The following is a 7185-nucleotide window of genomic DNA, read 5'->3' on the forward strand; positions in this document are numbered from 1 at the left end:
GCAATTGAGAACTCCCCAACCCCAGATTCCGTTCCGGCTCATCTCCATTCTAGCCCCAACTCTCTGGTTAAGTTGGATTTCTGGGCTTTCTCAGTCAGTAGACTCAGCTCCCCTAGGCTTTCCTGGACTTGCCTCTGATAAGAACCCAGCTGTGTCCTCCACCCTGTCTCAGCACTCCCAGCTGATGTCAGGATTATGGGCACTTGTCCCCAGCCAGCTCATAACAGGTTGTCTGGGACCAATTGTGTGCCAGTGCTATGCGGGTACATAATGGCTGCAAAATTCTGCAAAAAAGAATATGAGAGATTGCCAGATTTTCCCTAGAGGACAATGAAAAAAAAGCATAAGGAAAAACCAGGAGAAGAAAACTTGGAGCTTTCTCTTTGGAGGCCTGCCAAGTTGTTGGAATCAAAGGAAGAGGAGTTAACCAAAGAGGTTTTGGTAGGCACCTACTGCATGCTATGTACTACTCTCAGCCCTGGGGATACAAATACAAAGAATAAAATGATTCCCACTCTCATAGGGATAGATAATATTTATCATGTATAATTATAGAACATAGAATACAAGCATGAGAAGGCTCTTCAAAATATAGAAGTTTTTAGCTGGAAGATCCATCTGATTCATAGATTTAGAGTTGAAAGTGATAGTTAGAGATGGTCTAGTCTAACATTCATTTTACAGATGAAGAAACTGAGGCCCCAAACTATCATCAAGTGATTTTTCTCAAGTCACATGGCTGGTAAAAGGACAAGACTTAGAGCTTGAATGGACTTTATAGTGAGCATTTCAATCCAATCTTTTCAATGTGTGGATAAAGAAAATGAGATCTAGAGAGGGTAGAAAAGCAGAACTTGACCCTAGGACTTCAGATGCCAAATCTCATGCTATATTTATTTTGCCTATTTAGAGATTAGACTTGAAACTGGTGTAGTACTTTAAATTATACCCAGAATGGATAATTTAAAATTCTAGGATAGGACACTTAATATACATTTATTCAACCTACTTTGCTATCTCTCTGTCTGCCCGTCCATCCATCCATCCATCCATCCATCCATCCATCCATCCATCCATCTATCCATCTCTCTCTCTCCATCCATCCATCCATCCTTCTATCTCTCTCTCCATTCATCTATCTATCTATCTATCTATCTATCTATCTATCTATCTATCTATCTATCTGCCTACAGTTATTCATGTATTTATACCAATTTACATAGATCTAATTATCTATATTTATCTAGAAATTTGCTTTCTATCTTTTGGTCTAGATTTATGATTTGATCAGCGTGGGGGAACTTCCAATATGGAAATTCCCTCTATTGATTCAGATCATCAACTGTTCATAACTCATAGAGTTGCCTGGGGATACTGACAAGTTAAATGATTTGCCCATTGTCACTCAGCTAATAAATGTCAGAGGAAGAATTGAATCCATGTCTTCCTGAATCAAAGACCAACCCTTGATCTATTATCCCATGCTTCTATTCAATCCTAGCTCTTAGTTGTTATTTATATTCATTAGAACTACCAGTGAGGAAAATTCCTCTGCCAGTGCAGACAATACCTTCTCTGCACTACCTCACCTTATAGTTGCCTGAGGCCCAGACAGATTCAGTGACTTACCCAGGGTCACAGAGCTAGTTTATCAGAGGTGTGGCTTGATTCCAGATCTTTCTGATTCAGGGACCTACTCTCTACTTGAGGATGCTGTGGTCCAGTGGATGGGATGTCCAAATGTCAGACCTTAAGTTAGGAAGACCTGAGTTTAAATATTTCCACACATACCTGCTAGCTGTGTGATCTGGCTCTTAACTCTCTTGGGTTCATTTTCCCCATCTATAACATGGGGGTAATAGTAACATCTCCTCTTTCTAATAATAGCAAAGCTTTTGGGAAGATTGAATGTTAAATGCTTTGTAAGTCTTAAAATTCTGTTATCAATGTGAGCTATTAGTACACCATGTTGCCTAACTACCACTATCTCAATGATTTTTGTTGTTCAGTTCTTTCAGTAGTACCTGACTCTTTGTGACCCTGTTTTGGAGTTTCCTTGGCAAAGATACTGGAGTGGTTTGCCATTTATTTCTATAGCTCATTTTATAGATGATGAAAAGGGTCAAGTGATTTGCCCAGGCTCACACAACTAGTGAGTGTCTGAGGCTAGGTTTGAACTCAGGAAGATGTTTTCTGATTCTAAATCCAGTGCTCTACATACTGTATCACCTAGCTGCCTGGTGTAATGATAAAAATGGATCACTTTAATACAGTACTTTATTTTATGTACTCCTTTCCCTACAGCCCTGGGAGTCAGGTATTCTAAATATTATCCCCATTTCACAGATGAAAAAACTGAGGTTCATTGATTAGAAGTTACTTGCCAGAACCAGGAAATCATTATACACAGAGACTGATACACTGTGGTACAATCGAAGGTAATGGGCTTCTCCGTTAGGGACAATGCAATGTCCCTGAATAAGCTGCAGGGATCTAAAAAACACTATCCACAAGCAGAGGATAAACTGTGGGAGTAAAAACACCGATGAAAAGCAACTGCTTGACTACAGGGGTGGAGGGGATATGACTGAGGAGAGACTCTAAACGAACACTCTAATGCAAATACCAACAACACGGAAATGGGTTCGAGTCAAGAACACATGCGATACCCAGTGGAATCATGCGTTGGCTATGGGGGGGGGGGGAGGAAAAGAAAATGATTTTTGTTTCCAGTGAATAATGTTTGGAAATGACCAAATAAAATAATGTTTAAAAAAAAAGTTACTTGCCAAAAGTCACATGACTAGCAAGTGGCAAAGCCATGACTCAGAGTTATGCCATAGGATTATAGGTTTGGATCTAGAAAGGATTTTAGAAGTCACCACATCCTATATTCTCATTTTACAGATGAGGTAACTAAGGCCCAGTTAGACTTTCCCAGGGTCACACAATTAATAAGTGTTGAGGTGGGATTTGAACCCAGGTCCTCTAACTCCAAGACCAGTGTTCTCTCATTCCTGCCCTAATCCCACTGTTTTCTCCTGGTACAGTCTCAAGTCAATACAAATTTATTTGTTTTAATAGATGCTTAAACAAAACATAATCAGAAAGAATAATATGCAGTTATTGCAAAAATTCAGACAATGCATTTCAAGAGCCAAAGAGAAATGATGTTTGGGTTATCCACCCCCGGCTCCCTTTCAGTTAGTACAAATAACTGGGAGCTAACATACCTTGCTTTTGGGCTATCCTCTTCCAATGAGTTTGAAGTCATGTAGGGATATTGTAAACAAAGCCACAGATTGTCAGAGTTGGAAGAGACCTTGGAGTTATCAAGCCCACTGTCTCATTTTACAGATGCACATACAAGGGCCTGGCAAGGGGAAGTAACTTGCCCGAGGTCACACAACAAACCAATTTGGATCAACAACTAAATTCCAGATTTGGTGAATCCCAGTACTTCAAGACTTTTATTGCAAAAAGATTTCTGGGGCAACATCCAAATAGGCCATTGTTTAAACACTGAGAGAAAGAATGACATTATTTACTATAATCCACTCTATCCTCTTTTCCCGGACTTTTAAAAAATATATGTATCATATTTCAATCTCTTGGTAAGAGAAAAGGGTAAGTGTGAAGAGAAACCTCCTCCAAGTTTTCTGCTGTTTCTTGGCCTATTTCTCTCCCTTCTTAACCCCATTGGGGGTTATCTCTCTTTCTTTTCCCAAAAAGGGGCTGGTTCCTAAGTTGTTATGAATTCCTAATTTGTTATAGGGTTTGAATGGACTCTAAAGATCACTTAGGAACCCCTTCATTTTAGGTATTGTAGGAAGGGCAATGAGGTGGCTCAGTGGATAGAGAGCCATTCCTGAAGACAAGATGTTCTGGGTTCACATCTGGCTTCAGATACTTGCCTGGCAAGTCACTTGACCCCAATTGCCTAGCCCCATGTTGGCAAACCTATGGCATATGTGCTATGCTATATGGGGGAAGGGGAAGCTTCTCCTCTCCCCCACTCCACAGGTACCTGAGGACATTTCTCACATCACCCACCCCTCTATCCAGCAGCCTAATGGGAGTGCTTCCTCCCTCCCCTTTCTGGGGTATGGTGGGGAGCTCACACGAGGCAGGAGAGTTGCAATTTGGGCACTCAGTCTCTAAAAGGTTCACCATCACTGGCCTAGCTCCTACTGCTCTTTTGCCTTGGAACCCATACACAGTATTGATTCTAAGTCAGAAAGTAGGGGTTTAAAAATGGGGGGGTGGGGAGGCTGTGAGGGGGAAAATCACTTGCCCAGAATAACAGCAATCTGATGTAGAACTGGGCCTGGAATCTTTGCCATTTTAGACCACAAATCAGTCTATTCACAAGTATCTATTGAGTACTTTTCTGCATGCTTTGCCTTTTGGAGAGAAAGACAGAGGCTGGCCTTTGTCTTCCCTACATTTTTAGTCTATTTAGGGAGATAAGGCATTCTGGAAAGAATGAGAAGAACAATTAAGCACTAAATGAACTGTGTTGCCCAAAGTGTAGAGAACATGGGAGTCTGGGAAAACTTCTTGGGGCTATGGGCTGTATAGGTGGTATGGACTTGGGCAATAGATTCTGCATGTAGATTGTGCCAATCAGATTGGGGGAAGAGTGGACCCACTGTGTGATGGTCAGAAAGGCTTGAGTCAAGTAGAATGCTTGAGTCCCTGGTACCCTGTTTCTCTTGAATCTTTTCAACCTTGTTCAGATCCATAGCCTCAATGGGTTGGGAAGTAGGCAAGGCAATCATTAGTCTGAGATTCCATTCAAAGTAGGTTTAATACTGAGCATACCTACCTAGGACACCACTTTTTACATAGAGATAATGAGCATGTAACTTAACTTCTTATCTGTAAAATGGGGCTGGTAATTGCCCTGACTTGGGGCATTTAATAATTGACTCTCAGGGGTTAATAGGAGCTGTCTCTAATATAGCCCTGGCTATGATGAAGATTTGGGGCTCTTTTGTTGTTGAGGACATGCTAAAGGACACAACGATAACTCACATTTATGAAGTCCTTTAAAAGCTCCTTTATGGCACAATTAAGTACTAAATGAACAGTGTTGCCCAAAGAGTAGAGAACATGGGAGTCTGGGAAAGCTCCCTGGGGCTATGGGCTGTGCAGGTGGTATGGAGTGTGGTGACTTAGGCAATAGATCTCGCACGCAGGCTGGCCAATCATTAAGTCCACAAGAATTTATTAAGGGCTTACTCTGTGCCAGGTACTGTGCTAAGCAAGCATTGGGGATGGGGAAATCAGTCCCTGCCCTCAAGGAGTCACAATCCAATAGGGGAGACAACATGAAAAGATATATGTACAAACAAAATAACTTTCAGATAAATTGGCTCAGTGGATAGAAAGCCAGGCTTACAGACAGGTTCAATTCTGGCCTCAGACACTTCCTAGTTGTGTGATCCTGGGCAAGTCATTTAATCCCAATTGCCCAGTCCTTATAATTTTTCTGCTTTGGAACTGATACTTAGTATCTATTCTAAAACAGAAGGCAAGGGTTTTAAGAAAGGATAATTTGGAGGTCATCTCAATGGGAAGACACTGGCATTAAGGATGACTGAGAAAGGCTTCTTGGAGAAGATGGCATTTTAGCTGAGACCTGTAAGCCAGGAGCCATAGAGATAAGGAGAGAGCATTTTAGGCACAAGGGACAGTAAATATGTCCAGTCATGAGAGATGGAGTATAGTGTTAGAGGAAGAGCAAGGGAGCATGGGATTCTGGACGATCAAATTTGCTACAGGGAGTAAAGTGTAAGAAGACTGGAAAAGTAGGAAGGGGCTGAGTTATGAAGAGCTTTAAATTCCAAACAGAGAATTTTTGTATTTCCTCCAAAAGTAATAGGGAGGCACTGAAATTTGTTGAATGGGGAGGGAGGTGGGTGACACGGTCAGATATTAAGGAATATTGATTTGAGAGATGCATGGAGTAGGGAGAGGCAGGGAGATTGACCAGTAGGCTTGTTGCAACCCCCCAGGTATGAGGTGATGAGGGCTGGACCAGAGCAGGGATTGTAACAGAGGAGAGAAGTAGGCATACACAACAGATGTCACAAAGGTAGAATTAACAGGACTTACCAGCAGGTGGGTTGTGGGATGTGAGGAAATGAGGAGCTGAGCATAACACCTGAGTGACTGGGAGGGTGGTGGGTCCCCTGACAGTTATAGGGAAGTTAGGAAGAACACTGGGGGTTGAGGAAAAAGATTATTCTTTCAATTCTGGACATATTTTTTTTTAAATATATTTTATTTGATCATTTCCAAGCATTATTCGTTAAAGACATAGATCATTTTCTTTTCCTCCCCCCCACCCCCCTAGCCGACGCATAAGTCCACTGGGCATTAGATGTTTTCTTGATTTGAACCCATTGCTTTGTTGATAGTATTTGCATTAGAGTGTTCATTTAGAGTCTATCCTCTGTCATGTCCCCTCAACCTCTGTATTCAGGCAGTTGCTTTTTCTCGGTGTTTCCACTCCCATAGTTTATCCTTTGCTTATGAATGGTGTTTTTTTCTCCTGGATCCCTGAAAGTTGTTCAGGGACATTACACCGCCACTAATGGAGAAGTCCATTACATTCGATTATACCACAGTGTATTAGTCTCTGTGTACAATGTTCTCCTGGTTCTGCTCCTCTCGCTCTGCATCACTTCCTGGAGGTTGTTCCAGTCTCCATGGAACTTCTCCACTTTATTATTCCTTTTAGCACAATAGTACTCCATCACCAACATATACCACAATTTGTTCAGCCATTCCCCAATTGAAGGGCATCCCCTCGTTTTCCAGTTTTGGGCCACCACAAAGAGCGCAGCTATGAATATTTTTGTACAAGTCTTTGAGTCCATTATCTCTTTGGGGTACAGACCCAGCAGTGCTATGGCTGGGTCAAAGGGTAGATATTCTTTTGTCGCCCTTTGGGCATAGTTCCAAATTGCCCTCCAGAATGGTTGGATCAGTTCACAGCTCCACCAGCAATGAATTAATGTCCCTACTTTGCCACATCCCCTCCAGCATTCATTACTTTCCTTTGCTGTTATGTTAGCCAATCTGCTAGGTGTGAGGTGATACCTCAGAGTTGTTTTGATTTGCATCTCTCTGATTATAAGAGATGTAGAACACTTCTTCATGTGCTTGTTAATAGTT

Source organism: Monodelphis domestica, chromosome 1 (genome assembly GCF_027887165.1).
Source record: "Monodelphis domestica isolate mMonDom1 chromosome 1, mMonDom1.pri, whole genome shotgun sequence".
Lineage (NCBI taxonomy): Eukaryota > Metazoa > Chordata > Mammalia > Didelphimorphia > Didelphidae > Monodelphis > Monodelphis domestica.